At 43.8% G+C, this 13,109-nt stretch overlaps 1 protein-coding gene across 2 annotated transcripts in view; it reads right to left on the minus strand.

The window, feature by feature from the left end:
* The window catches only part of PAK5 (p21 (RAC1) activated kinase 5), a 284,443-nt gene extending 272,421 nt beyond the window's left edge, over nucleotides 1-12,022 (minus strand). The window contains exons 1-2 of one of the 2 annotated variants that reach the window (XM_032859176.1): nucleotides 11,737-12,022; nucleotides 10,468-10,601 (exon numbers count right to left, since the gene is read on the minus strand). The gene's annotated coding sequence lies outside the window, so the exon portion shown is untranslated. The remainder of the gene's footprint in view (nucleotides 1-10,467; nucleotides 10,602-11,736) is intronic. The other variant, XM_032859178.1, reaches the window with a different exon arrangement.
* Between the last annotated feature and the right edge of the window lie 1,087 nt (nucleotides 12,023-13,109).

Below are 13,109 nucleotides of genomic sequence, written 5' to 3' on the forward strand. Positions count from 1 at the left end.
AGAGAGAGAGAGCACAAGCAGAGGGAGCGGAGGCAGAGCAGGAAAAGGGAGAAGCAGGTTCCCTGCTGAGCAAGGAGTCCAATGTGGGACTCAATCCCAAGACCCTGGGATTATGACCCAAGCCGAAGGCACCCACTTAACCAACTGAGCCACCCAGGCGTCCCAGAAGCTCAGTTTATTTACTGTATTCCTGGAGAGCTGGCTCTTCATTTATGGTTTGCTTCATTACTTCCTTTTCAATGTATTTAGAAGGTCTACTTTATACCCATATCCACTATTAGAATTTGTCTCTAACCAGAAACAGAGTATCAATCTTTCCTTCCACATGTTTTTCATTTATAGAAAGTAGAAGAAAAAAAAAATTGCATGCTAGTATTAAGGAAATGGATTAGACCATTTCTAGGTCCCATTCCACAATTTTAAACCATCGCATTACTCTTTTGCTTCTAGACTCATTATTTAGCCTAGGTAACATGGATTTATCCACAAACATTTTTTTCCTCCCACAAACATTTATTAAAGACCTGACATACATATGCATATAGCTTGATGCTGGGGATATAGACACCAAGAGACAAGTTACCTGCTTTAGAAGAGTTCTTGGTCTAGTACAAGAAGGGGGGCACCTGGGTGGCTCAGTGGGTTGAGCCTCTGACTCCAGCTCAGGTCATGATCCCAGGGTCCTGGGGTCAAACCCCGCATTGGGCTCTCTGCTCAGCGGGAAGCCTGCTCCCCGCCCCCCACCTGCCTCGCTTGTGATCTGTCAAATAAATAAATAAAATCTAAAAAAAAAAAAAAAAAAAAAAGGTAACCAAGTAAGAAAACATCTACAAAACAGTGTGATGACTGTTTTGAGAGGGGCAAGCCAAAACCAGGTATGAGAAGATTTTGGGGGGTGGAGGGATGGAGGGTAGGACAGGGGAGTGGTAGTTGGGTAGGAAGTTTTCAGTGGGATGGTGATATCAGATGATATAATGTTTTTGTTTTTGTTTTGTTTTGAGGTGGGAATGAAGGCAGAAAAGATAAAGAGGCTGACACAAGGTCTAACAGATGCTATGGCAAGTGGCAGTGGGACAGGGAAGGGCATATGCAAGAAAGTTGAGATTTAAGGACTCTTTGGATAGGAGGGGGTAAAACACACTAACATTACTATTTAACTCAAGTCACGAATGGCTGTTACTCAAATACTTAGAAATTTCCTTTTTATTATTTGTTTCCATGTCTCTGAAACCTAGACATCAAGAAAACTCTACATCAGTTTAAGACTTTTTTTTTTTTTTTTTTTTTTTTTTTTTTTTACTTTAACCACCACCCCCCCATCACTGTTTATATTTTTAGAGATTAAGTCATACCCACGTAGCAACTGTCTCTACTTTGGGGGAAGAATATTTTAAACAAATGAAGTTTTCTAGTCTTCACTACTAGGAAGTTCTTTTCCCAGGTCAGTAAATTGCAGTACAACTAAATTAGGCAAGTGGGCAACTCAGATAACACTTCAGAACAACTTACTTTGAAAATCAGTGTGTTATACAAATATCTATTTGCAGGACTCAGATGATCATCCTCAGATGCAAAGGGGCCAAGTTCCATCAGAAAACAGTTAAAGAGTTTCTTAAATAGTATGTCAACCTTGAATTTGAAAAGTGAAGCTAATAATTGTTGACTCTGTCATAGAATTTATATTTGGGACTGAAGGTGTGAGTGAGCTCATGCCTCTCCTCCCTCCCTCCTTCTAAAACTTGTTATTAAGAGTGACGGAACCAACGCTTGGATAAAGCCCTCTTGATTCAGTTGGACAGTGGGGGAAATGGAGGCTTGGGGTTAAGAACCAGTGCTTTATAGAAAAAAGAAAGGTACTCTCCATTGCTAATTTACCTTCATCACCAATGATGTAAGTGGTAATTCCTTGGAAAACTGGCAAAGGGACTCTCCTGACATCTGTTTTAAAATGTCAACCAAATGTGTTTCTCCTACAAGCAACCAGATATTGATTTTTACTTTTGATCATTCAGTTAATCTTAACACTGAACACAGCGAGGACACCGATGCATTTACTTTCCCTTTTCATGGGGAAATTTGCATGAACAGAAATGCTGAATCAGTGGATTGGAGAGTTAGAGTAGGTTGATTAATCCAGTGATTTGTACATTATTGAAGGTTCAAGGACTCCAAACAAAACTTTTCTTATCTACTGACATTGGATTTCGATGAGCCAGAGTTTGACTCCTCTTCACTATCCCACCTAACTTGAATGACCTATTTTATAAAGCCCTTCTGAAGATTAATTAAGATATACAGGTAAAGTACCGGGATAAGGATTTAATGCATCTTGTTCAGTCTGTTAGCTATAATCGCAGGAGTGCAATCCACTTTTCTCTTGCTCTGTATTGTTGCACCAGTAGCTAATTGTTGTGTGTGTGTGTGTGTGTGTGTGTGTGTGTGTACACAACTGAGTATCATCTTTCTAAAAGACTTAGCAGGCCCAAGCCTAACATTTCCCTTCCCTTTCAAGTCTTTTCTCAGGGAAGACTGTATTAAATAAATAATTACAAAAGCATAAATGGAGTCTTAATTATTACACATTTACATATGATAAATCAAGTTAAAACTTACTAAATATGTTCTATCTGCCTAGCTTGACAAGCATGCCTTCATAGCAACCTAGAAGCTGAGTTTAAATTCCGATTTCTTGAATTCCAGAACCCAGCCAAGTAAGGAGCACCAGTCTCCTGCCTGGTCCCCTTGCTCTTTCCACCCTAACCTCCAGCTCCTGTGTGTGGACTATAATTTCCACCTGTCCCGAGCTCCAGCCACACCTCCCACGAACAGTCTCTGCTCAGCCACCCTTGGGCCCAGGAGCCTTTTGAGCAGGGAAATCCAAGACCTGGGTAAGCAAAGCAGAGCACAGAGGGGGGCCAAGGGGCACATGGGCTCTTTGGTAGGGGGCAGGGTTGGGGGTGGCTGTGCAGGTACACAGAAGTTGAGGGACAGAGCAGCTGAGTTCACTGCAGGGCAGTGTCTAGGGTGGGGGCCTCTCCCAGTAATTTAAGATTTTCTCGGTCCTGTTTTTAGTGCAACTGAAGAACAATTTCCCTTTTTCCCTTCCATTTGCAAGTCTTTCCTTGGGGAAAAGTTTATAAATAATTACAAAAGCAACATGAACCTGAGCATGAAATTACCCAGATAGCCACAGACATTTCCTGTTTATGACAAGAACTGTGGGAAGAATACCAACTTACCTATGGATGTTTGGAATCCTGTACCAAGCTATTTGAACTGAGACCACAGTATTCATGGTGGACAAGTTCAAATACATAACTACAGGACTTGCTAAATGTAAGTTAGAATAAAAACAGGCTTAGACTTGTGCTGGCGCCCCCATCCATTTCTAAACTATACCTCTTGCTTCTGTGAAACTGGTTCGGATAATCCTTCCCACTGGTTCTTAACTCATTGAAGAATGGGGCCTCCCCTCAAAACTCCTGCCCATACCCAAAGATAGAGTCTGAAAGCCATCTGCAGGACATGTCCCTGCTGACTCCAGGAGAAAACAGCATCTCCTGGGTGAGGGACCACCACACACACACAGCATCATGAACCTCGTAGTAGCTGTCTGTCTACATCTCAGGTGTTCTCTGAGGAGGAGGAAGGCAGGCTGCTATTCAACCCTGCTGGCCTATAAGTCCTGGGGGTAATGGGCATTTTAATTGTCTTTTTCGTGTTGGTTTGGTTTTGGTTATCACCCATCTTTCCTGTTTCTTTGTTAGTAAAGGGGGCAGTGGGTCTGCTAATTGAGGCGCCCTTCCCTCCTGGATGCCCAGAGGCTGAGTTGGTTGGGAGGGGGGTGGCTGCAGGGGAGGTTGAGTCCAGGTATAACTACCCCAGACTGTGGCCCAGCCCTGAGCAGCCCTATTCCTGGCTGGAGCCTGTCTCTAAGCTCCTGATATTTAGAGCTTGGAGCTAACTAGGTTCTGGTTTGCTTCCAAGCCTGTTTTTTGTTTTTGTTTTTGCCATTCACCCCGCCCCCATTCCTGGCAATTCTCTTAGCTATCTGATAACCTTCTAGTAAATTCTTTTTGCTCAAGTTAGACAGTTTCTTTCATTTGCATGCAAACTAAGAGTCATTGCTGATACACTTGGCAGAGCTCCTGACACAGAGATAATCAATGAATGTGTTACATAAATGAATAATTATAACCTGAGTGTGTATCACTACCATATTTGTAAAATAATCGGTTTTTTTTTGATTCATAAGACAATGCTATTGACTTTTTTTTTTTAATTCGGAAAGGCATAAAAAAAGAAAAGCAAAGCCATAATTCTACCATCTAGACACAAACTAACTTTGTTTTTACTCCAGCTTTTACATACCTATAGGATATTTCCATCTCACAAAACACACATCATTGTGCACTGGCTTATTTCCACTTGAAACTAAAGTTGGGTTGTCTGGGTAGCTCAGCAGCTTAAGACTCTGCCTTCAGCTCAGGTTGTGATCTCAGGGTCCTGGGATCGAACCCCGCATCGGGCTCTCTGTTCAGTAGGGAGCCTGCTTCCCATCTCTCTCTCTGCCTACTTGTGATCTCTCTCGCTCTGTCAAATAAATAACTAAAGTCTTAAAAAAAAAAAAAAAAAAAAAAAAAAAACTGAAGTTGTTCCACATCACTACATAAGCTTTGAAAGGATCACCTTTAATACTCAGTAATTGTCTATTATCTTGGGACCTTCAAATATCTTCAACCAGCCCCCCAATTTTTAGTTTTAAGGGTAATTTCTTTATTGCTTTTGCCTGCAACGAATTCCTCAGCAGAGACTAAAATTAAAATTAAAAACCAGAGGGGCGCCTGGGTGGCTCAGTGGATTAAGCCGCTGCCTTCGGCTCGGGTCATGATCCCAGGGTCCTGGGATCGAGCCCCGCATCGGGCTCTCTGCTCGGCGGGGAGCCTGCTTCCTCCTCTCTCTCTGTCTGCCTCTCTGCCTACTTGTGATCTCTGTCTGTCAAATAAATAAATAAAATCTTTAAAAAAAAAAAAAAATTAAAAACCAGAGAAATAACTATGTCAAATAATTTGAACTTCGAAAATATTTGTCAAATGCTTTTAAAACTGTCCTCCAGGAAGGCTATAGCACATAATTCTCCCACCAGCAGTAATGAAAATGTCACTGCATCCCTCCTGGTACTAAGTATTTATATTCATATATATATAAATACATATATATACACATATATGTGACTATATATTGCTTGTTTAATACATGAAACATGGCATCACATTTTTGTTTTAATTTGCATTTCTGTGGTTAATAGTAAAGATATTTATTAAATATGTGAATTAGCCTTTTTATTTCATCCTTTCAAATCATTTCTTCAGATAATTAGGCAATTCTATTGGGGTGTTATTTTCTAGTGACTGATATGCAAGAGTTCTTCAGTGCAATTATTCTATTAACTGTTCTGTCATGCTTGCTGTTAATATTTTTCTCCATGATTATTTTCTGCTCTAAACTGTATATTTTTGCATATGAAAGTTTAAAATATACTCAAAGTGATCTTTTGCTCTGCCATTATTTGCATTAATTATTAAGTACTTTCTTCTAGCTTTGTTTCTCACCTGGCAGATCAACTTTCCAATATATCTGTAATTCAGTGAATTGTGCAAACAGGTTCTTAGTTGACGGTTTTCTACTTATTGGTGCAGTGCCTTGGTTTTGTTGAATACTTCCCCCTGTTTCAGAATGCTTTACCCATCACTCTTCTGTTTCCTAGAACTACCGGAGTCTGTTTCCAGGCTACTCTATTCCAGTGAGCTATCTATTGATTCCTCTACCAGAACTACACGTCTACAGTGACGCTCAATGACCAGATTTTTATTTCTGTAAGGGCAAACCACCCCCAGATACATTCTTTTTTTTTTTAATTTTTATTTATTTGACAGAGAGAGAGATCACAAGTAGACAGAGAGGCAGGCAGAGAGAAGGGAGAAGCAGGCCTCCTGCCACCAGAGAGCCCAATGTGGGGCTCAATCCCAGGACCCTGAGATCATGACCTGAGCTGAAGGCAGAGGTTTAACCCACTGAGCGACCCAGGCGCCCCCCGCCAGATACATTCTTTAGCAAAATCTTCTTGAGTCTAGTCCTGTAGTAATTCTTGTGGCCTGATGTTAGAATCATTTCGTCGTTTCCCCAAATCCCCAAGCAATAAAACTGTAGGATTGATTGTAGAAAAGTAACTATTTCATAAAATCTTTCTATCCTAAGAATAGCATGTTTTCATTTGTTCATTTCTTATTTTATGTGTTTGAGTAAAATTTTACAGCTTTCTAAACAAGTTTTTAGATGTTTCTTATTATTCCCAAATATTTTCCATACATTTCCTATGTTTCTTGAATTTACATTTTTGTGGATTTATGAACAAAATGCTTCTCTATTGTATTTTGTAGTCAGTGAAGACCAGTATTTTGGGGTAGCCATTGATTTTTTAAATTTTCTTCTAAAGATTTTATTTATTTGACACAGAGAGAGAGATCACAAGTAGGCAGAGCAGCAGGCAGAGAGAGAGAGAGAGGGGGAAGCAGGCTCTCCACTGAGCAGAGAGCCCAAAGCGGGGCTCCATCCCAGGACCTTGAGATCATGACCTGAGCCGAAAGCAGAGGCTTAACCCATGATCCATCCAGGTGCCCTACCATTGATCCATAATCATGAATTTTATAACTAACCATCTCACCAAAATAGCTCTTATTAGTTTCTTCAGGTTTTAGTTGACTCAGTTGTGTATCTATCACTTCTACACATAATCAAGACACGATATCTGGGTTTTTTTGCTACTTAGGTGAAAAGTCTTACTTAAACATACACATTAAATATTTATTTTAAAAAAATCACTTTTCATGAAATAAGATTACATGAAATTGCGGCCATCCTAGAAACCCAAAATGTAGCCTTGTAGTCCTGCATTGAACCACATTCTTTTCCACAGGGTACTCAGTTTTGCTTTTCTCAAAACTACCCAGAAGTGTGCTGAAAGAGCCATTCGGTCACTTCTCACTTGATTTAAATAGACAAATGGAAAAATTTAGTGGCCGATTAAGAATTGTGATTACTGTGGAAGACCCAGAAACATACCAGGAACTTGCTCGTGTATGAACAGCGGTCTCTTATTTAACCCCTCTTATTTAACCCCAGAGACAGGGTTAAATAAGAGACACACACAGGGGGCGCCTGTGTGGCTCAGTGGGTTAAGCCTCTGCCTTCAGCTCAGGTCATGGTCTCAGGGTCCTGGGATCGAGCCCCGCATCGGGCTCTCTGCTCAGCAGGGAGCCTGCCTCCCCCCTCTCTCTGCCTGCCTCTCTGCCTACTTGTGATCTCTGTCTGTCAAATAAATAAATAAAATCTTAAAAAAAAAAAAAAAGAGACATAGGCAGGATGATTTTTAAAGTAGAACAGGGCTCACCTGGATATATTCAAAACACAAATGCATGTTCTTCTGTGTATGAGCAGGTTCCTTTTTCCACAGATAAGCCCAAGTTTCTTATTTTCAAAGATCAGGATAATAGTATCTACTAATTATTAATTCATGGGGTATTTATCGTGCATCTGATTTGGGTTCTGTGTTATGGGAAAGACAAAAAGCCTATCTCTAGTAATGAGTAGGGATAGCGACTGAGGAGAAGCGGGCATATGACAGAAGCTGAATAAATGTTATTACTACACATTATTATTTACTATTAATCTCTAGAAGGCTAAAAGTCTAGTGCTCCATTGTCCCCCTAAGGCCTAGCATGGCAAATATAAATGTCTAATAGATATCTGTGAAGTGTTTGTTGACTGACTGATGTGTTTTACAAAAACATCAGTTGTTAGAAAATATTTTGACTCAATTCTAAACCGCTTGCTTAAAAGCAATTCTTCGAAGATGCATTTGTTAAAGCCAAGAATACTCCTCTTTTGAAATCAGAATGAGTTTCTCAATTGCTCTTTTTATACAAGTTAGTAAAAAAAAAGAAAAAGTTTCTAAAAAATCAGATCTTTAAGTTGGCATAGGAAAATGCTGTAAGAATATTCATTCTTTCACTCATTTGCCAATACCGAGCATCTTCTACATGCAAGACACAAAACAAATGGCCACTGGAGTTTACAGAAATTAAATATCCAAAGAAATAAATAGGAAATTACAAATTAAGGTAAGTGCCTCATGGCTATGGAAGAAAATTAGAAGGGTGATAAGGAGAATGGGGCTGCTGGGGAAGAGAGACCAAGGAGGCCTAAATGATGAGTAGTTTGCCCTGGCAAGGTATAGGGGAAGTGCTTGGGATAGTCAACAGACATGAGGTCAATGTTAACAGCAATAAGAGGGGATGCCCAAGATACGGCTGGCTAAGTATATCCAAGGCTCAGACCATCTCTGGACCCCATCCCAAATATGTGAATGCATTTTATGCAAGGAACTGACACGATCTTATCTGTCCTCGAAGAATGATTGGAGGGGCCAAGCAAGGAGCCAGGGGTCTTCCTAGAAAGTTATGCTAGTGATCCAGGAGAGAGACGATGACTTGAGGTTTGATGGTGTGGTGGTAGGGATGGAAAGAAGAATCTATCTAGAGATACATGTAGGAAACAACATTTATGTAACTTTGTGATGATTTGGGATTTGGAGGGCGCAGGATGAAGGTGTCAAAGACAATTCTCGAGTCTGGCTAAAGAAACACCATGGACGGTGGTGAAAGATTAGAAAGGTGTTAAGATTGGGGTGTATCTGTTGCTCTTGTCATTTTTCTCATTCAATTTGGTTGTCTGCTGCTTATTTGCATTGTAGTCAGTGGGGTAGCAAAAAGAGAAGGGGCAACATTAACGAATGTCATTGGGACAGGGTGTGTCAGGTAGGTCACCTGTAGGAGACCGAGATCCTGGAGCAGCTAGGTTTTCAGATAAGTGGTATTTGTCTAGTACCTCTAAATACTGCTCTTCCTTACCATGGTTGGGAAACATCAAATATGTTAACTGCATTAAATAACCTTGAAAATCTTTTCCAAAACCACAATACTCTACCTTCTAGTCCTATGCTGAAATAATCAGGTCATTAAACACAGATCACAGGCATGTTGACACATAGCATCCTCCAAATATTATTCATGCCTAACCAGAACCTATAAATGTGACCTTATTTGGAAACAGGATCTTTGCTGCTATAATCAAGAGGAGGTCATACTGAATTGCAATGGACCCTAAATTCAATATGAATGGTGTCCTTATAAGAAGGGGAAACTTGCGTGGCTCAGTGGGTTAAGCCTCTGCTTTCAGCTCAGGTCATGATCTCAGGGTCCTGGGATCGAGCCCCACATCGGGCTCTCTGCTCGAGGAGCCTGCTTCCTTCTCTCTCTCTCTCTCTCCCGGTCTTTCTGCCTACTTGTGATCTCTGTCTGCCAAATTAGAAAAAAAAAAAGGAGGGGGGTACTTTGCCATATGAAGATGGATGCAGGAATTGGGAGCTATGTTGCCACAAGCCAAGGTACACCTGGGGCCACCACAGGCTGGAAAAGGGCAAAAGAGGGTCCTCCTCAAGAGGCTTCAGTGGGAACATGGCCTTGTCTGCATCCTGATTATGGAGCTCCAGCCTCCAAAACAGTGAGAAAATAAATTTTGTTTTGAGCTCCCTGGTTTTTGGCAATTTGTTATGGCAGCCCTAGGAAGAAAACAGTTGGAGAGTTAGATCACTTGTTTGGGGCTGACTAGCATTAACACAGGGCACCCAGTGAATGTTAAATAAATATCCATTTTCCTTCCTCTTCTGAGGGTCACCACCATTTTTCTGGTGGTTTAGGAGTCACCCACACACCCACCCATTTAGGTAAAGCTCTGTCCCCAGGATTGTTTAACAGGGGAGGAAGCCAAGGTGCCACAAAGTTAAATAGCTTGCCCAAGATCAGAGAGTTAAGAACAGAGGAGTCAGAGCCCAAACTCCGCTGTCTCATCCCCAAGATGGTACCACGCCCAGGAACACCTGCCTCTCACACCTGCAGGGTTGAAGCGGAGAGGAGCTGCCAAACTATGTTTTCAACGCCTGCAATTAAAACTCACATTTATTAACAAAATTCCAAGTTGCAGGCACCTAGTATACCAATCTTCACCCCTTCCCAGAGGAACACAAAAATCTTATTCTAAGACCAATACTATCAATAAACTTGCCATCAACTCGATTGCTTCTATCAGCAACATTTCTGCTTTGCACATTACGTATTCCACCTCAAGGTATTACCATCAGATTGGACATGTACGGCTTTAATTTACTTAGACGCATTTTCCTCAAGCACTCCCCATTTCATTTTGAGGATACTGACTCATTCTTGCCACCTAAGGAGACCAAAAGAATAAATACTCTAAGTCCGCAGGAAAGGGTCTCTAAACTTCATAGTCACAGATGTCCATCCTTTAAATGATAAAGTAAAAAATAAAAGCATGTTCTAAATTTACCTTCTCTCCTTAACTCAGGGTGTTGTGCTGAATATAACAGATATAGAAATACAAGGCGGCAGAGCTGTTATTCTGGGGTGCCAGTTTCATAGACTTCTAGTGTAGGAGGGGCTTTTCAAGAGTGTCTTGTGCATCTGGACTCAGGTGAGAGACATTGTATCTACATACCACCAAACCCCAGAAGAGAAAAGGGACATGCTGAGAGATTTTGTGAGTTATCTAAGACTCCATGGTTATTTCTTGGTAGAACCCCGTACAAAGCCAGGTTTCCCAATTTCCCCAAAAGCGTATTTAACCTCCCAAACTGTCACCAGCTATTAAAGATAACACTTTTTCCTGGCTTCCTGCCAACTTCTCTATTAATTTGACCTAAAAAAAAAACAAACAAAAAAAAAAACAAAAAACAAAACACCACCACAGGCAGCCCCACTGATTCAAATTCCCTTAACGGATACCTAATGTTGAATTAACTCGATTCCCATGTTTAAACCTCCAGCTACACACACATGGGTTCGAGGAGGTCAAACACGCTTCTCCAAACCGGGCACAGATGATCTTTAGACTTTTCAAGTTTACCCTCCAGGAGGCCGACATCACACGCGATTTTGACAAGAGTTTGGAACCGAGATCCTCTTCCACGCTCTGCCCACACCCGTGCCCACGAGCAGAAGTTCTCTCTCCATTACAACCCACCACGCGCGCGCACACACATACACACACATACACACCAAGGCAAGTAACAAAGGAAAACACAGCCCCATAAATGTTCAGCTATTACATCTTCCAGTCCACACCTGCCAAGAGACAAAAACCATACGGAAATCCTGCCCTGGCAATGTGTGCAACACGCCTGGGGAGAAACACCCTGGCTCCGCCCTGGGCGTGCGCGGCTGTATACACAAAGAACCGGTGCGGGGCTTGCTAGCGGTCCGGGGGACCAGCGCACTCCCAAAACTGGTATCCGGGGGTCTCCCCCTCGCCCTCTCGCCCGGCAGAAAGGAACTATCCTTTATTTGACCCGCAGAGAGCCCAGGCTGGATGGCAGCGCATGGGGGGTGGGGGCGGTCCCCGGATCCCTGCCCTGCAGCCCGCCGGTCCCCAGCCTCTGGCATCTCCTAGGCGATGCACAATCGCGCGCTGTCAGATGCCCGCTTCGTATCCTCCGCCGGCGAAGCGAGATGCCCGGGGTCCCAGCCGGGCGCATCCCCGCAAGCGCCCCTCCCCGCGCGGCTACCCACCCAGGAAGCCCAGCCTGGCGCGCCTGCCTACCTGGCGACTGGCTGTCAGCGCAGCGGCGGCGCCTCCTCCGCTTCCCCTCCGCGGCTGCTACATCGCTCGGAGCGCCATGTTCCCAGTCTCCGCGGGCGCACGCCGGGCAACTACTACGGGCTGGGTAGGGGCAAGGGGGGCGGGGGCCAGAGGGAGGGGGTGGGAGGCAGAGCCGCGGCTTTCTACTCTCCACCCAAGCCTCCCCCAGCTACTGAGCATGCCCAGCTGCCCGGCTTCGCCCCTAGGAGGACTTTCCACGAGCGCACGCAGCTGTTCCGGGTTTTCGCGGCAGCCGGCGGGAGGCAGGCAGTAGCAGATGCGGTGGGGGGTGGGGGGGAGTCGGGGGGAGTGTCTCCACTCTGCGGAGCCCGGAGCCGGGAGAAAGCAGCCCCTTGCCAAGCCAGTTACCCAGCTCCCCTACCCCGGCGCCGGGGCAGCTCCTGCACGCCCCCTCCGCACACACTCGGGGTTCGCAGAAATTTTGTGCAAGACCAATGCGGGGCTGAGCTTTGCTAAAGAGGAGAGCAAAGGTGGGGGAGGAGGCGGGGCTGAGAGGCAGATCCCTCCGCTAACCCTCTTGCTACCACCTGGACCTGTGCTTCTCAAACTTCAACGTGCCATAGGATTAAAATGCAAAATCAGAGTCACTGGGTTTGTCCAGGTGCCTCAGGTTCTACAAGCTAAACAAGCTGTCAGGTGATGCTGTTGCCCATGGTCCTCTGACCACACTGAGCAGCAGGAATCTAGAGAACACCCCTATGACCTTTGTGTGGCCATCCTTCAATATGCCAGCCCGGAAATGGTCTGTGGCATCACAGAGGCTCCTTCTGCCTAGAGAGGGTGCCTTGGCTAGTAAGTAAAGGTCCTGCAGCGCGCGCGCGCGTGCGCGCACGCACACACACACACACACACACACACACACAACTGGGTTGCTGTGCATCCCTGATAGAAGTCACATTAGGGTGGCTCTGTGCACCCAGCACCAACTAGCTACTTTCTGACTTAGAAGTTGAGGTTTAGGGGGACAATGGGTTCCCAGACCTCTCCATGCTCATTTTGCTAGTTGGCTAGCAAACTAGTTGCTGCTTGAGCTGCTCTCCTGAAGTCTGAACCAGTCTCCCTTGGCTTTCTTGAGCTAGGACAAAAATTCAGTCTGGGCATCCAAGTGCCGAATTTATTACACAAGCCATGATAAGGCTGGGCTTGCCCAATTAAGAAGACTGACAGATTGTGACAAAAGGAGGACATTTATATACCAAGAGATTACAGGGCTTTCTAATGAGTGATGTTTGGGCTGAAGCTTGCAATGGTATCTTGTGGTTCATATTAAATCCCCTAGTTGTCCACTCTCTTCCCAGCTTCTGAAGGCTCAC

Source organism: Lontra canadensis, unplaced genomic scaffold (genome assembly GCF_010015895.1).
Source record: "Lontra canadensis isolate GAN:19392208 unplaced genomic scaffold, GSC_riverotter_1.0 scaffold16, whole genome shotgun sequence".
NCBI lineage: Eukaryota > Metazoa > Chordata > Mammalia > Carnivora > Mustelidae > Lontra > Lontra canadensis.